Here is a 24,996-nt window from a genome sequence, read left to right as displayed (position 1 = left end):
GCAAAGAAAAAGAGTTATTTCAACTTCTACTGGTATTCCAAGACTGAATTGGGACCTTGAGTAGGAGCCATAAACTCAGATTCCTTAGCATCTCTCACAGACTCAAGAATATAGTTCTTGTAGAAAGCTTCCTTTGAAAATATTCCAGCTGATGTCCTTATGCAAAGCTTCCAAAACCGGTCGAGTGGCATTCCACCAAGCATGTGCTTCATGCTATAGCTTCTACTCGGCACACAAAATATTTTGAGCTTCATTACATCGGAGATTTTAGAAAGCCTTCTCCATCTCTCTTTACCACTTATTCGGTACCAAAACATCCTTCGTCACTCTAGTAAAGGCAAGAACCTAGAGCTTAAAAAAATGTTCCATCAACCTTGCATGTGGTCCAAAAGCAAACCCATCAGCATTAACACTTGTTGTTGCAGTACCGCCTCCATAAGGGTTAGGAGTAGTTTGCCCAGCTTGTTGCATTGCTATGAATTCTTGCATCATGTTATTGAACTAAGGTTGTTGCTGAGGCATCACATTCCCCAGAATATTCATGACATCCTGCACTGTAACCATAGCAAAAGAATTTGGTGGGTTAGGGTTTCCACCAATTGGAGGATCTCCATTTCCCGGGTTCCCAGCATTCAAATTATTGGCTGCATTTTCAACATTAGACTTGCCATTCACATTGTTCCCATCGACATTCTGACCATCATTCACACTTCGGTTCCTTATCTACACCATCTAGTGAATTTTTATTTTTTAACAAACACTACACCATTAGGCCAAGGAAAACATTTCTTCACACAAAACATGCTTTATTTCATGCAAATATAAGTAAACAAGGGTTAAGTGCAACACAATTTCCAAAATACTCAAACAAAATTGACATCAAGAAAAATCCAGGCCGGTCACTTATGGTGGTCGATTGGTTCAATCAACCAGCTTAAGCGACTCGCTTGTTCGTGACGAAACCGATTATTTAAACTTATTTTGGGCCCCATTTTCATTCCAACACTTCTCAAAACCTTTGGAACTCTAGAGAGCTTTGTCCTTAGGTCAAGAGAAGATTTTTGGGGACTCTATTGACTACAAATCCACCTTCTACATAAGGGTATCAATTGGTATGGTTTCGGTAATTTGGAACAATAACAACTTTCAATATCGAAAACCAGAACCGTACCATACCGAATTTACAAGGTACGATACGTTTTGGTATTTGCAAAAACATTTCGGTACAATTTTGGTATTAAATCAGTGGGAGAATGATTTAAACACAGTATCTAGTGTAGTACAATTTTGGTACGAATGAACCCATGCCATTTCTATTATTACTTCATTAAGATCCTAATGAAATTGTGATTAAATAATCGATATAATCTAATATTAACAGAGACAACGCAAGTAATTCTAAGAAGGGGAGTGAAGGACGAAACGAAAAATTGATTCACGAAATTAGGGATAAGGTGAAGGTAAAGTGTTTTAATTGTAAAATTACATTTATATCCCTTAATTTGGTATGGTACCAATTCCTTATGGTTTCGGTATATACTGGCGGTATGAGTACTTGAAACTGGAACCGTACTAAAGAAATTTGGTTTCCTTACGTACCGTACCGAGTTTTGAACGGTGCAGTTTTAGACGATGCAGTTCGGTAGGGTTAAACGATTTTGGTATGCAATTGACATTGTTACTTCTGTGTGATCCATTCACACATCATAGGTAAACTACCCGTCAAAACCCTCTTTTTCACGGTTAGGTTGTCAATTTGCTTTCTAACTTCTCTTTTTAGTTTTTCTTTGCTGTGAAACCACTTCTTTTCATCTTTTAATGATGTCTAAGCATAGATCCACCATTCTTTATGCTTTTAGACACCCATGGACATCTCATTGACAAAATCTAACTTCCTCTTTTCTTTTCTCAAAATAATTCAGATTTCACACAGATGGTAGCCCGCGGAGGTAGGATGGTCCCTATTCATAGTCATGGTTGTGGACGTGGTCGAGGTGATGCCTACGATCCATTTCATTCAGATTTCTTCAGATCTGAGGAGGCACATGCTCTATACTTTGCCCATTTCCGGAACCTACGGGTCGAGTCGGGTCGTCCCATAGTCACAGATGAGTTGGAAGAGTTCAAGATTGCATAGAGCTTTGTAGCTATAGGGTGGAGTAGCATGTTATCCTTGAACGACCTTGCCTATTCTAAACTTGTTATGTTATTTTACAGTAATCTGACCTTCCATGAGCAGCCTATGGGAGACAAGGACACTAGGCTGATTATAGAGAATAGGGTAAAGAACAATGAGATTCGCTTCTCCACTTGTACTCTTGGTCATATCCTTCACATCCTATACGTCCACATAGAGAGGAGATAGTTCTCTCTAGGGGTTGATTCTAATAATGTCATTCACTAGGAAGAGAGGGGCACTCATCTTTTCTGCCATTTGCAATGACACTTGTAAAGTGTCACCTTTGTGACTGATCTGCTCCCATCTTGCATAGTCATCTCATGGATTATTAGTAGAAACCTATTGCCCAAGGTGAGGCAACAAAGTGAGATTTCCCTACTACAGGCCTTGATGCCCTTCGCCATCTACACAGGTTATCAAATGGATTTAGCATTTGTCATCCAAAATGCCATGATCTACAGGGTGATACATCCAAGGGGTGTAAACCTTGGTTATGGATGGCTGCTGACCCGAATCTTCGAGCACTGCGAGGACGACTCCATCAGAGAGGAGGCTGCCCTTGTCAGCCACGATGGTACCATCGGTCACCGATTCGTGGCATAGATGCACCTAATCTTGCTATGTTAATGATTTTAAGCATGATTTGGGCATCCTAATCTTTTGATCAAGTGATTATTGACGAGTTTAATTTTTCGATGTTGTAATCCTTGATTCTTTTGCAGAATGGTGCTCCTAAGAAACCGTTTGATTGGATCCGATAATTCCAGAGTCGACGATGTGCCTGCTGGGGTCCCGGGTGTCACGCCCTCCCAGCCGGTACCCTATCTGGCATACCCGAGAGTGTGATCCACAGCCCGAAGATCAGGTATCGAGTGATCAACCTCCCACATAAACAATAACATAATCATGAACAATCATAACAAGAGTGCGGAAGATAAATCATAGATCCAATAAAGAAAGAATGAATCATAAATGAATCAGAATAATAGATATAATCAGAGTATCAAACAGATAAGTAAAGTGAGGCAAAAATCCCACTTTACAACCAGCGGAAAAGTAGCTCTAAAGAATAAACTAGACAAAACCTAATCCCAGTAGCAAGTACATTGGGTAACTAAATTGTTCTCCACTTTATAGACAACATCCTTGTAAGTGTAAATCTCATAAATGGCACAAGGACGCTTCCACTCAATGGTCGGACTAAGCATCGTACGGAGCATAACCACTCGCGGGATCTTCAGAGTAATTGTGGTAACCGCAATCACCTTCCTGGAGATATGCCTCTTCGCCTTGCGCTTCTTCATAGGGACCGTCATAGTACTCGGTACCTGCAGGATAGTCTAACAACATTGTACAATAAAGGAATGAGTTTCAAAGAAACTCAGTAAGGCAGTTAAAATCCATAATAACATAAATGGCAGGATTCCAGAACAACATAAATGCAATATGATATGAGACAAGCAATGAATGAATGAATCTAACTCTATGTATGCTGGTCTCTATTGGCGAGACATGCTTTAAGTCATAGCACCGTACTTCTTTAGGAAAGTCCACTCACATCCTCAACCATTTAAGATATCTTGGATTCTCTCACGGATCATTTCACCGGTCTTGAGCAGCCGATTGGTAATGGGTCCTTCATCCCTCAGGACAAACCTTGGCAGGGGGTTAAGTCAACACACTCTCTCACAACCATTTGGTATAAGTACTGCGCGCATGTCGTGGTAAAACCTAGCCAAATGCAAGTCTTCTACTTAGTTACATCAAGTCGATCCGGATACGTCCATTCCTCGTCCCTGACGATCCTTTCCGGTATCCGTCACACTAGAGTCCTCATAGTCCCTGACTACGGACTCACCAACCCTATTGATCATCCACATATGGTAAACGGGAAGCTCTCACGTCCTCTCACGGGTTGGTTACCGGTCTTAAGCGCCCGTGAGCCCAAGTCTAACCATATGCAACCCTACCAATAAATGGCCCCCACAATGTGATTCCTGTCCTCTCACGGGTTGGTTACCGGTCTTGAGCGCCCATGAATCCCCATTGCTACCACGGGTCGTTCGGTCTCAATACCCCTCCGATTAGGGTCCGACATAACAGGACATCCTAGCCAAACACTACTAGACAATCCTAGATATGTCATCCAACAGTTTAGGAAGGTGTCCAAAGGGCATCTCCGGAAACATCCCATAATATTCCCGTAGTAGTCCAAGAACAGAAGTGTCAAAAGGACACCTCTCCTTTCCAAACCATACTTAAGCATACACATGCATCAATTCATATCATCACATATATGGTAACTTCATATATGGAAAGAAATCAATAATTACAATCACTTTTATAACATTGGTAAGTAAATCATACATGAATCAATTTAATATGAATAAGTAATGCTACTGTAATCAAAGTTATGCAACAGTAGTATATCATTGTAAGAATCTAATTTAGGAATCATATCTATGATATTCAAATATAGAAACTAGATTCATGCTATCTATGTAATTAAGGAAATAACCATCCTTACCTTTTATAACTCGCAAAGGAATCCTAAGAAATCAAGTAAGATCTCGGCAAACTTGAGAAGAAGGTCCTAAACAAGTATATACAACATATTAGGAAAGATCCCTAACAGAAAAGATATCAAAACATCCAACATAGACCAATTCTGAGTTGCTGTACTCATTGGTCGAGTGGATTGGTCGATCGGTCCAACGACCAATCAATCGACCAATGCAGACAGAGCCTAAAAAAACAGAGTTTTAAGATATGAAATCCGAATTTGGTGGTTCAAAAGGGTACTAATCAAGGGGTAGACTACATCAGTAGTATTCTAACATATAGGGGACCTCAAAACACTAATCCAATCAAGATATCAAGATCCAAATTAGGAAACAAAAAGTTACCATAATTAAATCAACCATGGATCTTGATGAATTTGAAATAGAAAACAAAGACAAGAACAATAGGAGGATAGATCTTTGCTTCAGGTAATGGTATCATGAAAACATACATAGATCTTCATGGAATAAGGCTTAGAAGCATAAATCTAAATAAGGAAATAAAACCTACCATATATGTAACTACCATGCATCATGAAGAACACATAGTAAGGTAGAAGAGAACAACTAGAGATTTATAGATTATGGATCATGGAAGGAAAACACAGTAATTAACTACTAACATGATCAACATAGAAGATCCAAAGAGATCAGAATTCAGATTAGAAGTTTAACAAAGATTAGATCATGGTTTGATCATGATTCCTTCAAAAGCTTGCAATGATCATGGTTAAGATCATTGTTCTAGCCTCAAATCCTTAGGATGATCATGAGAACATGTTCAGAGATGTTTGCAACAGAGAATGCAGCATCTCTTCTACTGTCTCAACTCAAAAAGGAAAGAAAAACAAAGATGGAGGAGAAGAAGAGAGAGTAGACATACCTTTTGATGCAAAAAGAAGAGTTTCGACGAAGATCCGTCAAGAAAACACCAAGGATGCAAGAGAGATGACTTGCGAGAGGTCTTTGGTTCGTTCCAGAGAGTTTGGAGGCAGCAAATACGAAGTGGACTCGAGATTGGACTTAAATAGAGCAAGAACAACCTAATTGCCAAAGACAAGCACTCATTGGTCGAGTGGATTGGTCGATCGCCCGATCGACCAATCAATCGACCAATGCCGACAAAGAAGACCAAAACAGGGAATTGAAGGTCCAGATCAAATCCAATCCTAAAGGGGTTTTGCACACAAGTCAAGTGACTTACCTAATAGGTAGAAATGCCTTCAAACCAAGATAGAGAGCACTCCAAGTCCATCAACTAATCAGATCTTCATCAGGATTCAGTTTCCATAAATAGAACCTCATCATCAACTTTCATGGATTCAAAGCCAGACACCAAGTCCTCTACTGGGATGGCCCAAAGCTGACTTCTTACTTTACTTCGGGTCATCGGACCTACAAATAACAAGGTTTCCGGGTCAAGGTTAGGGCTGGGTTTTACACCGGGCCAGCAAGAACAAAGGGAGAACCCCGCCCCTAATGGAGTTCCCGATGCCCCTGAAATTGGAAGCTTCAGAGACATTGCTAACGTTATGACCAACATGATGCAGCAACAGGCAGCACAATTCAATCAAATGATGACCGGATTTATGGCCTTGCGAGAAGAGAACCGAGCAAGTGGTTCAAGGAACCCTGGCCATGCAGCTCTGTATGTGGAGAGGTCCACAGAGATCTAGCATGCCAAGCTGATGGAGAGTTTTCTTAAGCTTCAAGTACCATCTTCTACTGGCGTGACCAAGGATGCCCTCTTTCCTAATAGATGGTTGAGAGAACTGGAGAAGGCATTCAGACACCTGCAGTGTTCGGATATCCAAAAGGTGTTGTTTGCAAGAGCGAAGGTTCAGCATGAGGTTGATGCATGGTGGACCTCCACCAGGCCTATTCTCAAAAACCTCCATGCTGGTGTGATTTCTTGGGAGTTGTTTAAAGAAGCGTTCTGTAGAAACTATTTCCCTGAGTCAGTGAAAGATGCCAAGGAAGCAGAGTTTATGGCATTAGTACAAGGTTCCCTTTCTGTGCTGGAGTACCAGCAGAAGTTTGAAGAACTCTTTTTCTTCAATCCTGATTCTTTAGGTTCCTATGTTGCCAAAGCGAAGAAATTCTTCAAAGGGCTGTGACCTTCAATCAAAGTTCACCTCACTGCCTTGCCTCTTGGGAACTATGCTCAGGCCGTTGAGAATGCAAAGAAAATTGAGGAGACTGAGAAGGAGAATACACGAGCACAGAGACCTTGGCAGTCAAGACCTCTTGGATTTGTTGATCGTACTGACCGTCGTTTTACGAGGCCTACACCGTACCTCACTCCTACCTCTCAGCCACGGAGTGTTGGGCCAAGTCCTAGTGCTATTCATGCAGGCCAGTATGGCCAGACTAGTGGGACCCGACCTGCGGGATTTGTCCGGCCTCCTCGACCTGAAATGGTGCATCCCAAACCTACATCTCAGAGACCTCCTGTGGCAGCTACCTCTGTTGGACCAAAGGATAATGTTTGTTTCTTTTGCAAACAACTTGGCCATTTTGCCCTTTTTTGCCCCAAGAAGTCTGTTCAGCCCAGTGCTCCTGTTCAGAAGAGTGTCCCTGCAACTCCTGCAGGCAGAGTCTTCAGTATATCTGGTACTGTCCTAGAAGCTTGTCATGATGTTGTCACAGGTACATTGTTAGTCACTTCTTTTCCAGCATTTGTGTTGTTTGATACGGGTGCATCTCATTCATTCATTTCATCTACATTTGCTGTAAAGGCTAACCTAACACCCAGATGTTTATCAATTTGTACCCCTGTTGGCTCTGCTGTTAAACTAGATAAAGTGTTAGAGGAATGTCCTATTTGTGTTTGTGGTTTAAACTTGAAGGCAAACTGGTGTTGTTTGATATGAGGGATTTCGACGTGATCTTGGGAATTGATTGGTTGACATCCTACAATGCTGTGATCTTATGCTCTTCGAAGAAGATTCAATTTCGATTGGAAGAAAATTCAGTTTTTGAGTTCCAAGGCGAGAAGGGAAAAGAGAGCAAGAAGACTTTGACCGCTTTAATGCAAGTCCACTCCTTGGTGGAAGATGCTTCATCTGGAAGCAAGGTCAAAGAAAAGAAGAGGCTTGAAGATGTCAGTGTTGCTTGTAACTTTGTTGATGTGTTTTCAGACGATCTATCAGGACTACCCCCTGATAGAGAGGTTGAGTTCTCCATAGACTTGACTCCTGGAGCGTCTCCGGTATCTAAGGCTCCATATAGGATGGCGCCTACCGAGCTAGAGGAGTTGCAGACTCAATTGAACGAATTCTTGGATAAAGGTTTTGTGCAACCAAGTGTGTCACCCTGGGGAGCTCCGGTCTTGTTCGTTAAGAAGAAAGATGGTAGTATGTGCCTATGCATTGACTACTAGGAGTTGAACAAGTTGACGATCAAGAATAGATACCCGCTGCCCCGGATTGATGATCTGTTTGATCAGTTGAAAGGCGCGACTGTGTTCTCAAAGATTGACTTGAGGTCTGGGTATCACCAGTTGAAAGTAAAGCAAGTGATATCTTTAAGACGGCGTTCAGAACAAGGTACAGACATTATGAATTCAAAGTTATGCCTTTTGGTTTAACAAATGCTCCTGCTATGTTCATGGACCTCATGAACCGGGTATTTCATGATGTGCTTGATAAGTTTGTAATCATTTTAATTGATGACATCTTGATTTACTCGAAGAACGAGGAAGAGCATGTGGAACATCTGAACTTCACATTGCAAAGGTTGAGAGAAAAGAAACTCTATGCTAAGTTTAGCAATTGTGACTTTTGGCTCTCAAGGGTAGTATTTCTTGGCCATGTTGTTTCAGCCGAGGGTATTCGTGTTAACCCGGAAAAAGTGCAAACTGTCACCGATTGGGAAAGACCAAAGACCGTGACTGAGATAAGAAGTTTCCTTGGATTGGCAGGATACTATCGGAGATTTATTGAGAACTTTTTAAGGTTGGCTGCCCCTATGACAAAGCTAACTAGAAAGGAAGAGAAGTTTGTTTGGACTGAAGCTTGCGAGAAGAATTTCGAAGAACTGAAAGTTAGATTGACAAGCGCCCCGGTTTTAACTATACCTGATAGTTCCGGTGGGTTGACAGTCTACACTGATGCTTCCAAGATCGGTTTGGGTTGCGTGTTGATGCAACACAGCAAGGTTGTGGCATATGCCTCTCGGCAATTGAAAGACTATGAGCGGAATTATCCCACTCACGACTTAGAGCTTGCCACCATTGTTTTTGCTTTAAAGATTTGGAGACATTACCTGTACGGTGAGAAGATCGCTATCTTCACAGATCATAAGAGTTTGAAATACTTCTTCACCCAGAAAGAGTTGAATATGAGACAAAGAAGATGGTTGGAGTTGGTTTCTGACTATGATTGTGACATCCAGTATCACCCAGGTAAAGCAAATGTAGTTGCGGATGCTCTTAGTAGGAAAGGTCAAAGGAGGGATTAGAACTTGTGTGCTTTGAGTCGACCTTTGTTGTTGTCGATGGAAAGGTTTGGCTTAGAAGTGGTTCTTGAGGGTTCGGATTGTATTATTTATGCCATGATGGCAAGATCCACCCTTAGAGATCGGATTGTTGCCTTGCAGAGTTCTGATCTTGAGTTGAAAGAGAAGATTGAAAAGATTGCCACAAGTTCAGAAATGGACCATGCTTTTAGTACATCTTTAGATGGTACCTTATTGTTTAGAGGTAGACTCTGTGTGCTTGCTGTTGATGAAATCAAGAAGGAAATATTGAAAGAAGCACACCAGTCGATCTTTACAATACACCCTAGATGTACAAAAATGTATAAAGCCTTAAGGGAACATTTTTGGTGGAATGGTTTGAAAGCGGATGTTGAAGACTTTGTTGCCAAGTGTGAGACTTGTCATCGTGTTAAAGCCGTTCGACAGCCTCCATCTGGATTGCTTCAGCCCCTTCCTATTCCTAGTTGGAAGTGGGAAGATATCTCCATGGACTTTGTGACTAGCTTACCGCGAACAAGCAAGGGAAATGACACTTTGTGGGTGATTGTTGATAGATTGACTAAATCAGCCCATTTCATTCCTATGGAGATCACTTACACTTTGGACAAGCTAGCTAGACTTTATGTGGACAATGTGGTTCGTCTGCACGGAGTGCCTATGAGTATTGTCTCTGATCGTGATCCCAGGTTTACTTCTAGATTTTGGAATGGGTTGCAAAAGGCTTTGGGAACCCAGTTCAATCTGAGTACAGCCATCATCCACAGTCTGAGCAAACAATTCAAATCTTGGAAGATATGCTTAGATCTTGTATTGTGGATATGGGTGGAAATTGGGACGAACACCTAGCTTTAGTTGAGTTTGCCTATAATAACAGTTATCAATCAACAATAGGCATATCTCCATTTAAAGCTTTGTACGGTAACACTTGTAGGCCTAGGTACTATTGCATGTAATGTAGGCTTAGCGGTTCTAGAACCATCAATGATTGGTGAACCAGCAGATCCATTTGCAACCCCTTTGGAACACCTTTGTATTGGACTGAGACGGGTGAAAGAAAAGTCTTAGGTCCGGAAATGATTGAAGCTACAAGTGCGATGGTCGACATGATTAGAGAAAGGATTAAGTCTGCCCAGTCAAGACAGAAATCTTATGCCGACAAGAGAAGGACCGATTTGGAGTTTCCAATTGGAGAGAAAGTTTTCCTTAAAGTGTCACCTATGAAAGGGGTGATGAGATTCAATGTGAAAGGAAAGCTTAGCCCTCTCTTCATTGGACCTTATGAGATCTTGGAAAAGGTTGGACCTGTTGCATATCGCTTGGCCTTGCCCCCATCTCTTGCTGGAGTTCACAATGTGTTCCATGTCTCGATGCTTCGGAAGTACATAGAGAACCCGGAACACATACTACAGCAAGCACCCGAAGGACATAGTTCCGATCTTTCTTATGATGAAGGACCAGCCGAAATCCTAGATAAAAAGGACAAGCAGCTACCGAATCGCACCATCCCTTTGGTGAAGATTCGGTGGAAGAATCATACCCCGGAAGAAGCATCATGGGAGAAGGAAGACGAAATGAAGGAGAAGTTTCCTCATCTTTTTGGAAGCATAGGTACTCTTACAATTTCAAGGACGAAATTTCTTTTAATGGGGGGGGGGAGAATGTAAAATCCAGCTTTTACCTAACCTTGACCCGACCCGGAAATTGTTGTGTTTGTAGGTCCGAAGACCCGAAGTGGTGGTAGAAGGGACTTGTGGACCCTACTAGTTGATGACGTGGTGTCGGAACTCCATTCTATGGACATTGATGATGTTGCTCCTTTCTTGAGCACATTATCAGTGTTAAGTTAGAATCTGCGCACTAATGAAGAGTGAGACAATTGAGATATCAAACGGACTCCTGTGCACAATCCAAAGGTATTCCCTGAAACTAGACTTCTTGAGTGAACTATAGGAGAAAACCCCATGCAATTTGACCTTGTATAGCCCTCCAAGTCCACACCTAAAGTTTCTAAACTATTCTGAAAAATTCTGCAGAAACATGTTTTGGTCGATACTATTGGTCGATACCATCGACCCAATGTATCGACCAACAGTGTTGCTGAATCCGGATTTAAAGATTCTGTGGAATATTCCCTACTCTATTTATTCCATCCTCGTGTTTTAAACCCTATTTTAATCATTGAGGCACCTGAGAACGTGGATGAGACTCCCAAAAACTCCTCCTTGGTAATGGTGAAGCATCTTCCCCACTAATCATTGCCAACCACTAACTTCCACTCTCTTACTCTACTCTCAAGGTATGACTCTCTCTCCTACTCTCTTTCTCACTCATCTTTACCCTCATGTTTACTGTTTCGACCAAGGTGCTGCAACATTGCAAACACCTTGCCATGAGTCTTCTATACCTCATGCATTGAAGTTCTACCCAATCTTGCTATGATTTACTTACCTCTTGACCATTAACTATGCATTTCCATGATTTGTTGCTTACCAACTTACTTTATTTACCAAAACTGAGATGAAGCTTATGATTAACCTAATCTATACCTTGCATATGATTTCAATATTGCTCCTAAGTTATTCCCTTCTTTTTTTTTTTCTATTATTTAAAAAAAAACCAACCCCACCATTACCCCCATCTTATAAAATAAGTTTTGAGATGTTATTTTATAAGATTAAAAAATAATTTTATTTTTTATATAAATAGTATTTATAAAGTGTCCCAAACCCACCCCCCTCACACACCCACCAACCCACACACACAAACCCAAAACCCAACACCCCCCCCCACCCCCCCCACCCTCCCCACCCACACCCCCACCCAACCCACCAACCAACCCCCCCCTCCTCCCCCCCCTCTTCTCTTCTTTTTTTTTTCTCCCCCCCCTTTTTTTTTTCCGTCCCTCCCCCCCCCTTTAATTTTTTTGTTTAGGGTTTTAAGACTAATTGTGTAATATCCAGCCCTATTCTAACCTTGACCCTGACCCGGATCCACTGTTGTATTCAAGTCCGAGGACCTGAAGCGGTGGAAGAAGAGATTTATGGACCATTCTGATTGATGATCATGATTCGGAGACCGAGCCCATGGACATTGACAATGATATCCCTTGCTTAAATGCATTGTCAGTGTTTAAGGAAAGTCTGCGCATCGGAGGAGATTAATATGGTTGATGTACCAAATGACCTCCTGTGCACAATCCGAAGGTATTCCCCGAAACTAGACTTCTTGATTGAATTGTGGAAGAAAACCGCACTCAATTTGACCTTGTATAGCCATTAAAATCCCTACTTGAAGTTGCTGTTCTAAACTTGAGTTTTCTGCTGAAAATATTTTGGTCGATACCATCGACCAAGGACCATCGACCAAAATGTCCCAGTCTGCCAAGTTAATGATTCCATGGAATATTCATTTTCTATTTAATATGACCTCGAGCCTTGAGCCTTTTGCAATCATTTTTCTCACCTAGGAACAGTGGGGAGAGCTTCCCAAAGCAGCTCCTTGGTTAGTCTGAAGGGTATCTCATCAAAGACACTTAGTTTATCATTGATTCTTGTCTTCATCTTCCACACTAAGGTATGACTCTTCATTCCACTCTCTACCCTACCCTTTTCTACTCTTTTCTATTGTCATCTTGCTGATGGGACATTTGGAATGGTGCTGCAACCTTGCAACCACCACTCCAAGTGCCTACTCATGCTCAATCCATGATTCCCTTAGCCATTCATTGATGCTAATGCTTATATCTCATGCCTAGCATATGTATTCCATGATTTACCTATTAACATCATACTATTTGATATCAAACTGAACTATAGAGTGTATTATGTGCATGTTTAACATTGCCATATGATTCCAATCGAATTTCTATTAGTTTCTCTAGCTATTGCATGCTATTCCTCATCAATGCAATCAATTCCAACTCATGCCATGATGTTTATCACTTGAACTTGATAGCTCAAATTGGGGCTTTTTAATTGGACCATTGGATTGGGTTAATTCCTTGATTTATAGTGTCCTACTACTGTTGTTAAGTATGCCTCCAAGTTTCAGATTGATCCGAACACCGGAAGACTCATTTCGGACCAAAATCCCCAAAATCCACTATTCTGCCCAAGGACAATTTTGGTCGATACCATCGACCATGACCATCGACCAAAGTTGTTGCTTGACAACAACCTTGGTCGATTTTGACTCAAATGACATCCGATCTTCCCGACTTCTTTTCTAACTTATTATTGATGTTTGTTTAGGGCCTTAACAATTCTATTGGACTATTTTTGGTATTCTCAATTCATCATCAACTCATCCAAGGTAAGGGTGGTTATATCCATAAACATATAAGTCATCAAATATTGAACTGTGCTTTATTTAAAGAATAAAATCCCTAAATTTCCTTTCAATCATTATGAGACTGTTACACATGTGTTAGAACAGTAGCATTTAAATCTTTATACTTTGTTGGGTTACTTTATCATTTTGATTTGCTTATGATTATAATGATTCGTTTCAATATCATGATTTGATTACTATTGTGAATATGCATTGGATGCATGAGAAATGATGAGATTTGATGTGTGATTGCTTACGTATGACTTGAGATTTGGGGGTGTCCTACTGACACTTCTGTCCTTGGGCATCGGAGGGAATGGTATGGGATGTTCTCCGATGGTGCCTATCGACACTCTCCCGAGTTATTGGATGACATACATAGGATTGTCTAGTTGTGTGGCTAGGTTCATCCTTGTCGTGTCAGACCCGAATCGGAAGGGCATTGAGATCGAACAACCCGTGGTAGTTTATGGTTGTATGGGCGCTCTAGGCCGGTAGCCAATCCGGTAGGGGACATAAACCATGCTACGGATACCTGAAAGGGGCCATTTATTGGTAGAGTTGCATATGGATAGACTTGGGCTCACGGGCGCTCAAGACCGGTAACCAATCCGTGAGAGGACGTGAGAGCTTCCCGTTTACTATATGTGGATGACCAATAGGGTTGATGAGTCCGAAATCCGGGATTTCGCTGACTCTAGTGTGAAGGATACCGGAAAGGATCGCCGGGGGCGAGGAATGGACGTATCTGAATCGACTTGACCGGCGAGTAGATGACTTGCATTGGGCTAGGCTTTCTTGTGACATGCGCCGTACTTGACCAAATGGTGATGTGAGAGAGCGGTGACCGATCCCCTTACCTCGGCTTTTTGATGACTTTACCGATCTTCCCCGGGCATTCCCAAGATATGGAAATGGGAGAGTGACTGACGACCACCGAGAAGTACGGTGCTATGACTTAAAGCATGTCTACCTTAGAGACCAGCATTCATAGAGTTAGGCTCATATCTGCATCATATGTTCCATATCACATTGCATTATTATATGTTACGAATGTGTATGATTTCTAATTATGGAATAACTTCCTTGCTTGAGTTCTTCGAACTCATTCCTTTTTTGTGCAAATGTTTTAGATTACATTCCAGTACCGAAGATTACGATGGCACCTCCTATGAGGCGGACTATGATTCCACATACTACCCTCCGGGTAGTGGCGTCGGTGAGGATCCGTATATTGGAGCCGAGGAGGATTACTATCCGCACCGGGGTTAGCCCCACGGTTGTGCGGGAGCGGCAGCGCTGGGTTTTACTTCATCCGTCTTGTTGAGGAGACTACCATTAGTATAGAAGAAACCCTAGCATAGTGCCCCATTCCCCTGGTGTATTTGTGGAACCTTGGATATTGTAATTAACTTGTCTTTGAATTATTCTGGTGATATTCGGATATGTAACTAACTTGATTTACTTCTTTTCCGCTGCTCTGAGAGGGTGACACCACACCTTCTCACCCTTTTAATTTTGATCACACTTTATTATTATATATATTCCGCACTCTGATTTAGTTACTCTTATCTTATTCATGATACTTGGTATTAGCTGTTTTTACCATTGATTATTACTATTCATGATTGTGTTACCGTGTATGTGGGAGGCATGGACCTCAGATCATTGATCCTTGGACTGTGGATCACATCCCGGGTATTCCAAATGGGGTACCGGCTGGGTGGATGTGACAGATTGGTATCAGAGCCCAAGATCAAGTGGAACCCCGACCACAGAAACGGTGACGGAACATTCCGAGTCACAGATCCGGAGGTGACTCAAGTGCTCCTAGAAGTGAATAATAGATAACCTGGACTAGAAACCAAAATATTGAAACATAATTTGACCCATGAATAAGACACAATAATATAGACAAAATAACTGAACTTCATTGATTTCATAGGGAAATTTTTACAAGTCTGAAAAGAGAAATACATCCATGATGACATAAAAGAAAATTTCTAGTGTTGTCTATGTAGGTGAACGACTCCTGCGATCTGTCTGATCCCTCCTAGATCTGAAATCCTCTTCCAGTCGTGCAAACCTCTCACTGAGGGTGCACATGTGTAACTCCATCCTCTCCTGCCGAGCCTCGATCCTCTCAAGAATAGAGTAAATCGACGACTGGTGAGAAGCCACATCTGGAGCCTCAGAAGTCGTGCGTGATGGGCCTCCGACCTCAGTAAATCGTGGAGCGGGAACCTCCTCATGCCTCGGAGCCTCATCATGACCCTAATCATCATCCTCACTATGCTCATCATCGTCACCACCATCATCATCATCAATACTATCATCCTCTGAGTCGTCATCTCTTGATGCATCATCGATATCATCCTCATCCTCTGATCTGACTGCATCCTGGAGCCCCATCTTCCTGATCAACCATGTACAAATGGGCTCACCTAAATCTCGACCCTGAATCGTAGTTGTATGCTCCGAGTCCACACCAAAGTACTCAAAGATACGAGTCAAGAGTCAACCAAAAGCCAAGTTCCTATCCCCAAGAAACTCGATCCGATCAATCATGACATTTTGCATGATGTATGCTAAATCGATTTGTACTCCAGTATACATACTATAAATGATCAGTGCCTCCATCGCCGACACTTTGCTATGATGCCCTGCCTTCGGGGGGATGTTTCGCCCGACGATGCGAGCGATAACTCTAGCTGAAGGACGCATTTCAGTACCACACCGGGGCATATAATAGTCAATGTCATCCCATAGAGTCATGCACACCTCGTATACCTCATAAGGAAGAAGCACCTCTGTGATATCTGTACCAGCGGGAATCCACCAACGGGAATCTCGTACGATCGGTACATCTAAGATGCGAGCCAGTGTCCTCGTAGTGAAACTGATCTCTCTACCTCCGACCATGGAATCTATGACAATCCTAGAACCATCCCTCGGATCATCCTCTATACGGTAAGTCAGATTACTATAGAAGTATCTGATAAGATCTGGGTAGACTGGCTGTGCCGTAGTGTATAAGTGAAGCCAATCCATAGCCTCTAATCTCTCTCGGATGCGAAATACCTCTAAATCATCCACATCCACCAATCGTCCGTGCTCGATCGGTATATCATGGAAATAATGTTCGTATAGAAACTCCGCCATAGGAGTAGTGAAATGCTCCTCGTCTATGACCTCAGCCCGGGGAACAAGTCCTCTACCCCTGTCTACTCGTCTCCCTCCTCTAGGCATGGTGTATCTGTTGAAACAAGGAAAGAAACTCATTTGGATTAGTCTCAGTGTATGATTGTTAGATGAAGGGCATTTTCGTAAATTTTCAGAAAATTCGATTTTTGGTTGAAATTTTGATTTGATCATTCTAACATATGCATAAGACCTATACAAGCATGCTAGAATACTTTATTTGGTGAAAATTCATCTTTTTGGCATATTCAAAGTGAAAATTCAGCAAGTAAGAGAGAGCAAAATCCCTCTTTTGGCTTGCATTTGTGATTTTTGAAAAATTGGAATTTGACCGAATGGAGAGTGGGAACACTTTTCCCCTAGTAGATCAGTGTTGTAGAAATTTGTTTCATGTCAAAATTCCTTTTGGGTTGAAAATGAGACAAGTGCTTGTAAAGTTGAGTTTTTGTGAAATGAATAGTGTTTTGGTAACCAAAATAGATGCAATCTTGTGTTTCGAACTTAATCTTACTTGAAAAGTTATGAAAACATGTTTCTAATCATTTATATGTATGATTCTAACCATTAGCTACAAGTATTACTCAGTTTTATTGAAGAACACAACAATGGTGAATGAAGTTTACAAGAAAAGAGAAAAAGAAAGAGAACTTACTTGTGTAGATGATCAAGTGAGATTATCAAGAATGATTGAAGCCTTGAATCAAGTCCTAGCACTTTTGAAAACCCTAGAAAATCGCTTTCTCCAGAGCTAAACTCGAAATGGTTGAGTGAGAAATGAAAATGAAATGAGAAGTGGGCCCTTTAAATCTGATTTTCACGCATTGGGTTATTTTGGGAGTTTTTGATTCTTTGACTCATTTCCTTTGGATTTTGATCAATGCTGATTTATTTTTTGTTATATTGATAATTCTAACCATGATTTGGTTATCCTATTCGTTGGCCAAGTTGTCTTTGTCAAAATTGAAATTTTGGTATCCTTATCTTTGATCCTTGCAGAATGGTCTTACTTAGAAATCGTTTCGTCGGATCCGGAAGCAACGGAAACGAAGAAACCCCTGCTGGGGGCTCGATCAGCGAGACACGGGACGATAGCCACACCACGAATGGCATTCATGGTGCCCCCGATATCGGAAGCTTTAGAGATATCGCCGGCGTCATGACCAACATGATGCAACAGCAGGCTGCCCAATTTAATCAAATGATGACTGGTTTTGCTACCCTTCGCAATGAGAACCGTGCCGGAATTGGAACTTACGGAGCCGCAGCCCCTCTTATGGAAAGATTCACCGGGACACCCCACACCCGTTTGATGGAAAGTTTCCTAAAGTTACAAGTACCTTCCTTTACTTGGTGTAACAAAGGACACCCTCTTTCCGAACAAGTGGCTTCGTGAGTTGGAGAAGGCCTTCGAGACATTTGCAATGTTCGATGCTCGAAAAGTGTTGTTTGCCGAGCGAAGCTTCAACAAGAAGAGCTGATGCATGGTGGGCTTCCACTAGGCCTATCCTTGAGACCTTGAATGGTGGTGTTGTTACAGGGAGAAGTTTAAGGAAGCTTTTTGCAAGAACTACTTTCCGGAAGCTGTAAAGGACGCAAAGGAGGCCGAGTTCATGGCCTTAGTACAAGGTACTTTGTTCGTGCTTGAGTATCGGCAGAAATTTGAAGAACTTTTCTTCTTCGCCCCGAGTCTATTAAGTCTGAAGAAGCCAAGGCGAAAAAGTTTTTCAAGGGTTTGCGACCTTCTATTAAGGCATACCTCACTTGTCTTGCCTCTTGAAGGATATGCTCGGGTGGTTCAAAACTCGAAGAAGCTTGAAGAAAATGAAAAGGAAAATGCTCGAGTTCAGAAACCCTAGCAACCTAGACCTTATGGATTTGTGGACCGCACTGATCGGCGTTTTGCTAGACCTACTCCTTATCCTGCACCCGCCTTTCAGCCGAGAAATGTTGGTCAGAATCCTAATTCCCTTCCTGTGAGCTATTATGGTCAGTCCAGTGGAGCCAGACCTCGGGGAGCTACTTATCCTCCTAGGCACTGGGATGGTGAATCCTAGACCAGCTTATCTAGAGACCTCCCCCTGCTGCAGCTCCTATTGGACCGAAAGATACTACTTGCTTCCTCTGCAAGCAAGCAGGCCATTATGCTCGTTCTTGCCCCAAGAAGTCTGTGCAACCTCAAGCTCCTATAGTGAAGAGTACTCCTGCTGCTACTTCTGCCCCTCCCTCTGGGAGTGTTTAGCATATCTGGTACCGAGCAAGACCCCTGCCACGATGTTGTAACAGGTACTCTGTTAGTAGCTTCTCTTCCCGCATTTGTATTATTTGATACGGGTGCATCACATTCATTCATATCATCTACTTTTGCCTTGAGAACTAACTTGACACCTCGATGTTTATCTAGTCATTTATCTATTTGTACCCCTGTTGGGTCTGCTGTTAAACTAGATAAAGTGTTAGAAGATTGTTCCATTTTGATTTGTGGAAGAAATCTGAAGGCAAACCTTGTATTGTTTGACATGAGAGATTTTGATGTAATCTTGGGAATCGGCTGGTTGACTTTCTACAATGCCGTGATCTTATGCTCCTCAAAGAAGATTCAGTTCCGTGTAGAAGAGAATTCAGTTTTCGAATTTCAAGGAGAGAAGGGAAGATTTAGCAAGAAGACCTTGTCCACTCTAATGCAAGTCCATGCCTTTTTGGGAAATGCTTCGTCTGGAAGCAAGGTCAGAGAGAAGAAGAGACTTGAAGAAGTCAGAGTTGTTAGTGAATTCCCTGATGTTTTTCCGGATGACTTGTCAGGTTTGCCTCCTGATAGGGAAGTTGAGTTTTCTATAGACTTAATTCCTGGAGCGGCTCCTGTATCCAAGGCCCCTTACAGAATGGCACCTACCGAACTCGAAGAGTTGCAAACTCAATTAAATGAACTCTTAGAGAGAGGTTTCGTGCAGCCAAGTGTGTCGCCTTGGGGAGCTCCGGTCTTGTTTGTAAAGAAGAAAGATGGTAGTATGCGTCTGTGCATTGACTACCGGGAATTGAACAAGCTGACAATCAAGAACAGATATCCTTTGCCTCGGATTGATGACCTTTTTGATCAGTTGAAGGGTGCTGTTGTCTTTTCAAAGATTGATTTGAGATCGGGATATCACCAGCTGAAGGTGAAGTCAAGTGACATCCTTAAGACAGCGTTCAGAACAAGGTACGGACATTATGAATTTAAAGTGATGCCTTTCGGCTTGACTAATGCCCCTGCCGTGTTCATGGACCTCATGAACCGAGTATTTCACGATGTACTCGATAAATTTGTAATCGTTTTCATTGATGACATCTTGATTTACTCAAAGAATGAGGAAGAGCATGCGGAGCACCTGAACTGCACGTTGCAAAGGTTGAGAGAAAAGAAACTCTATGCTAAATTTAGCAAGTGTGACTTCTGGCTCTCAAGTGTAGTGTTTCTTGGCCATGTTGTTTCAGCCGAGGGTATTCGTGTTGACCCAGAGAAAGTCCAAGCTGTTACTGATTGGGAAAGACCGAAGACCGTGACCGAGATAAGAAGTTTTCTTGGATTAGCAGGATACTACCGGAGATTCATTGAAAACTTTTCTAGGTTGGCTGCCCCTATGACTAAGCTAACTAGAAAAGAAGAGAAGTTTGTCTGGACCGATTCTTGTGAGAAGAACTTCGAAGAGCTGAAAGTTAGATTGACAAGCGCGCCGGTTCTGACTATACCTGATAGTTCCGGTGGATTGACGGTCTACACTGATGCTTCTATAATCGGTTTGGGCTGCGTGTTGATGCAACACGGAAAGGTAGTAGCTTATGCCTCTCGACAACTAAAGGATTATGAGCGGAACTACCCCACTCATGACTTAGAGCTTGCAGCTGTTGTATTTGCTTTGAAAATTTGGAGACACTATCTATACGGTGAGAAGATCGCCATCTTCACGGATCATAAAAGTTTGAAATACTTCTTCACCCGAGAAGGAGTTGAATATGAGACGAGAGAAGATGGTTGGAGTTGGTCTCGACTATGATTGTGACATCCGGTACCACCCGGGTAAAGCAAATGTAGTGGCGGATGCTCTTAGTAGAAAGAGTCAAAGAAAAGAGTTGGATTTAAATGTTTTGAGTCGGCCTTTGTTGTCCTCGATGGAAAGATTTGGTTTGGAAGTGGTCCCTAAGGGTTCGGATTGTATTCTCTATGCCATGACTGCAAGATCCTCCCTTAGAGATAGAATTGTTGCCTTGCAAAGTTCGATCAAGAGTTGAAAGAGAAGATTGATAAAATTGCCTCGAATTCAAAAATGGACACTGCTTTTAGTACATCTATGGATGGTACCTTATTGTTTAGAGGTAGACTCTGTGTGCCCGCTGTTGATGAAATCAAGAAGGAAATATTGAAAGAAGCACACCAGTCCATCTTTACAGTACACCCTGGAAGTACCAAAATGTACAAGGACTTAAGGGAACATTTTTGGTGGAATGGTTTGAAAGCGAGATGTTGAAGACTTTGTTGCCGGTGTGGAACTTGCCAACGTGTGAAAGCTGTTCGCCAACCCCCATCTGGATTACTTCAGCCCCTTCCTATTCCTAGTTGGAAGTGGGAAGATATCTCAATGGACTTTGTGACTAGCTTGCCGCGGACGAGTAAGGGAAATGACACTTTGTGTGGGTGATTGTTGATAGGTTGACTAAATCAGCCCATTTCATTCCTATGAAGATCACCTACTCTTTGGATAAGCTAGCTAGACTTTATGTGGACAATGTAGTTCGTCTACACGGAGTGCCAGTGAGTATCGTTTCGGACCGTGATCCTAGGTTCACCTCAAGGTTTTGGAATGGACTGGCGGAAAGCCTTGGGAACCCAATTAAATCCGAGTACGGCTCATCACCCACGATCGATGGACAATGCGAGCGGACAATTCATATTCTTGAAGACATGCTTAGGTCTTGTGTGGTTGACATGGGTGGAAATTGGGATGAACACCTAGCCTTAGTCGAGTTTGCCTATAACAACAGTTATCAAGCAACAATAGGCATGGCTCCGTTTAAGGCTTTGTATGGTAACACTTGTAGAACGCCCTTGTATTGGAGTGAGGCTGGTGAAAGAAAAGTCTTAGGTCCGAGAGATGATTGAAGCTACCAGTGATATGGTTGACATGATTCGGGAAAGGATCAAGTCTGCTCAATCTAGACAGAAGTCGTATGCCGACAAGAGAAGAACCGACTTAGAATTTCCAATTGGAGAGAAAGTCTTCCTTAAAGTATCACCTATGAAAAGGGTGACGAGATTCAATGTGAAAGGAAAGCTTAGTCCCCGCTTCATTGGACCTTTCGAGATTTTGGAAAGGGTTGGACTTGTAGCATACCGCTTGGCCTTGCCTCCGTCACTTGCTGGAGTTCACAATGTGTTCCATGTTTCAATGCTTCGGAAATACCTAGAAAACCCGGAGCACATACTACAGCAAGCACCCGAAGGACTTAGTGCCGATCTTTCTTACGATGAAGGACCAGCCGAAATCCTAGATAGAAAGGACAAGCAGTTGCGGAATCGCACCATCCCTCTGGTGAAGATTCGATGGAAAAACCATACCCCTGAAGAAGCTTCATGGGAGAAAGAAGAAGACATGAAGGAGAAGTTTCCTCATCTTTTTGGAAGCACAGGTACGCTTTCAATTTCGAGGACGAAATTCTTTTAAGGGGGGAGAATGTAATATCCAGCCCTATTCTAACCTTGACCCTGACCCGGATCCACTGTTGTATTCAGGTCCGAGGACCCGAAGCGGTGGAAGAAGAGATTTATGGACCATTCTGATTGATGATCATGATTCGGAGACCGAGCCCATGGACATTGACAATGATACCCCTTGCTTAAATGCATTGTCGGTGTTTAAGGAAAGTCTGCGCATCGGAGGAGATTAATATGGTTGCTGTACCAAATGACCTCCTGTGCACAATCCGAAGGTATTCCCCGAAACTAGACTTCTTGATTGAATTGTGGAAGAAAACCTCACTCAATTTGACCTTGTATAGCCTTTCAAATCCCTACTTGAAGTTGCTGTTCTAAACTTGAGTTTTCTGCTGAAAATATTTTGGTCGATCATTTTGGTCGATACCATCGACCAAGGACCATCGACCAAAATGTCCCAGTCTGCCAAGTTAATGATTCCATGGAATATTCCTTTTCTATTTAATATGACCTCGAGCCTTGAGCCTTTTGCAATCATTTTTCTCACCTGGGAACGTGGGGAGAGCTTCCCAAAGCAGCTCCTTGGTTAGTGTGAAGGGTATCTCATCAAAGACACTTAGTTTATCATTGATTCTTGTCTTCATCTTCCACACTAAGGTATGACTCTTCATTCCACTCTCTACCCTACCCTTTTCTACTCTTTTCTATTATCATCTTGCTGATGGGACATTTGGAATGGTGCTGCAACCTTGCAACCACCACTCCAAGTGCCTACTCATGCTCAATCCATGATTCCCTTAGCCATTCATTGATGCTAATGCTTATATCTCATGCCTAGCATATGTATTCCATGATTTACCTATTAACATCATACTATTTGATATCAAACTGAACTATAGAGTGTATTATGTGCATGTTTAACATTGCCATATGATTCCAATCGAATTTCTATTAGTTTCTCTAGCTATTGCATGCTATTCCTCATCAATGCAATCAATTCCAACTCATGCCATGATGTTTATCACTTGAACTTGATAGCTCAAATTGGGGCTTTTTAATTGGACCATTGGATTGGGTTAATTCCTTGATTTATAGTGTCCTACTACTATTGTTAAGTATGCCTCCAAGTTTCAGATTGATCCGAACACCGGAAGACTCATTTCGGACCAAAATCCCCAAAATCCACTATTACGCCGAGGACAATTTTGGTCGATACTTTTGGTGATACCATCGACCAAGACCATCGACCAAAGTTGTTGCTTGACAACAACCTTGGTCAGTTTTGACTCAAATGACATCCAATCTTCCCGACTTCTTTTCTAACTTATTATTGATGTTTGTTTAGGGCCTTAACAATTCTATTGGACTATTCTTGGTATTCTCAATTCATCATCAACTCATCCAAGGTAAGGGTGGTTATATCCATAAACATATAAGTCATCAAATATTGAACTGTGCTTTATTTAAAGAATAAAATCCCTAAATTTCCTTTCAATCATTATGAGACTGTTACACATGTGTTAGAACAGTAGCATTTAAATCTTTATACTTTGTTGGGTTACTTTATCATTTTGATTTGCTTATGATTATAATGATTAGTTTCAATATCATGATTTGATTACTATTGTGAATATGCATTGGATGCATGAGAAATGATGAGATTTGATGTGTGATTGCTTACGTATGACTTGGGATTTGGGGGTGTCCTCTTGACACTTCTGTCCTTGGGCATCAGAGGGAATGGTATGGGATGTTCTCCGATGGTGCCTATCGACACTCTCCCGAGTTATTGGATGACATACATAGGATTGTCTAGTTGTGTGGCTAGGTTCATCCTTGTCGTGTCAGACCTGAATCGGAAGGGCATTGAGACCGAACAACCCGTGGTAGTGTATGGTTGGATGGGCGCTCTAGGCCGGTAGCCAATCCGGTAGGGGACGTAAACCATGCTACGGATACCTGAAAGGGGCCATTTATTGGTAGAGTTGCATATGGATAGACTTGGGCTCACGGGCGCTCAAGACCGGTAACCAATCCGTGAGAGGACGTGAGAGCTTCCTGTTTACTTTATGTGGATGACCAATAGGGTTGATGAGTCCGAAATCCGGGATTTCGCTGACTCTAGTGTGAAGGATACCGGAAAGGATCGCCGGGGGCGAGGAATGGACGTATCTGAATCTGACTTGACCGATTGAGTAGATGACTTGCATTGGGCTAGGCTTTACTTGTGACATGCGCCAATACTTGACCAAATGGTGATGTGAGAGAGCGGTGATCGATCCCCTTACCACGGCTTTTTGATGACTTTACCGATCTTCCCCGGGCATTCCCAAGATATGGAAATGGGAGAGTGACTGACGACCAGGAGAAGTACGGTGCTATGACTTAAAGCATGTCTACCTTAGAGACCAGCATTCATAGAGTTAGGCTCATATCTGCATCATATGTTCCATATCACATTGCATTATTGTATGTTCTGAATGTGTATGATTTCTAATTATGGAATAACTTCCTTGCTGAGTTCTTCGAACTCATTCCTTTTTGTGCAAATGTTTTAGATT

The sequence above is a fragment of the Hakea prostrata genome, chromosome 9, assembly GCF_041222555.1.
Source record: "Hakea prostrata isolate BN-2017 chromosome 9, UWA_Hpros_2, whole genome shotgun sequence".
NCBI classification, from domain to species: domain Eukaryota; kingdom Viridiplantae; phylum Streptophyta; class Magnoliopsida; order Proteales; family Proteaceae; genus Hakea; species Hakea prostrata.
The sequence above is the reverse complement of the archived record's forward strand: the minus strand, read 5'-3'. Positions refer to the sequence as shown.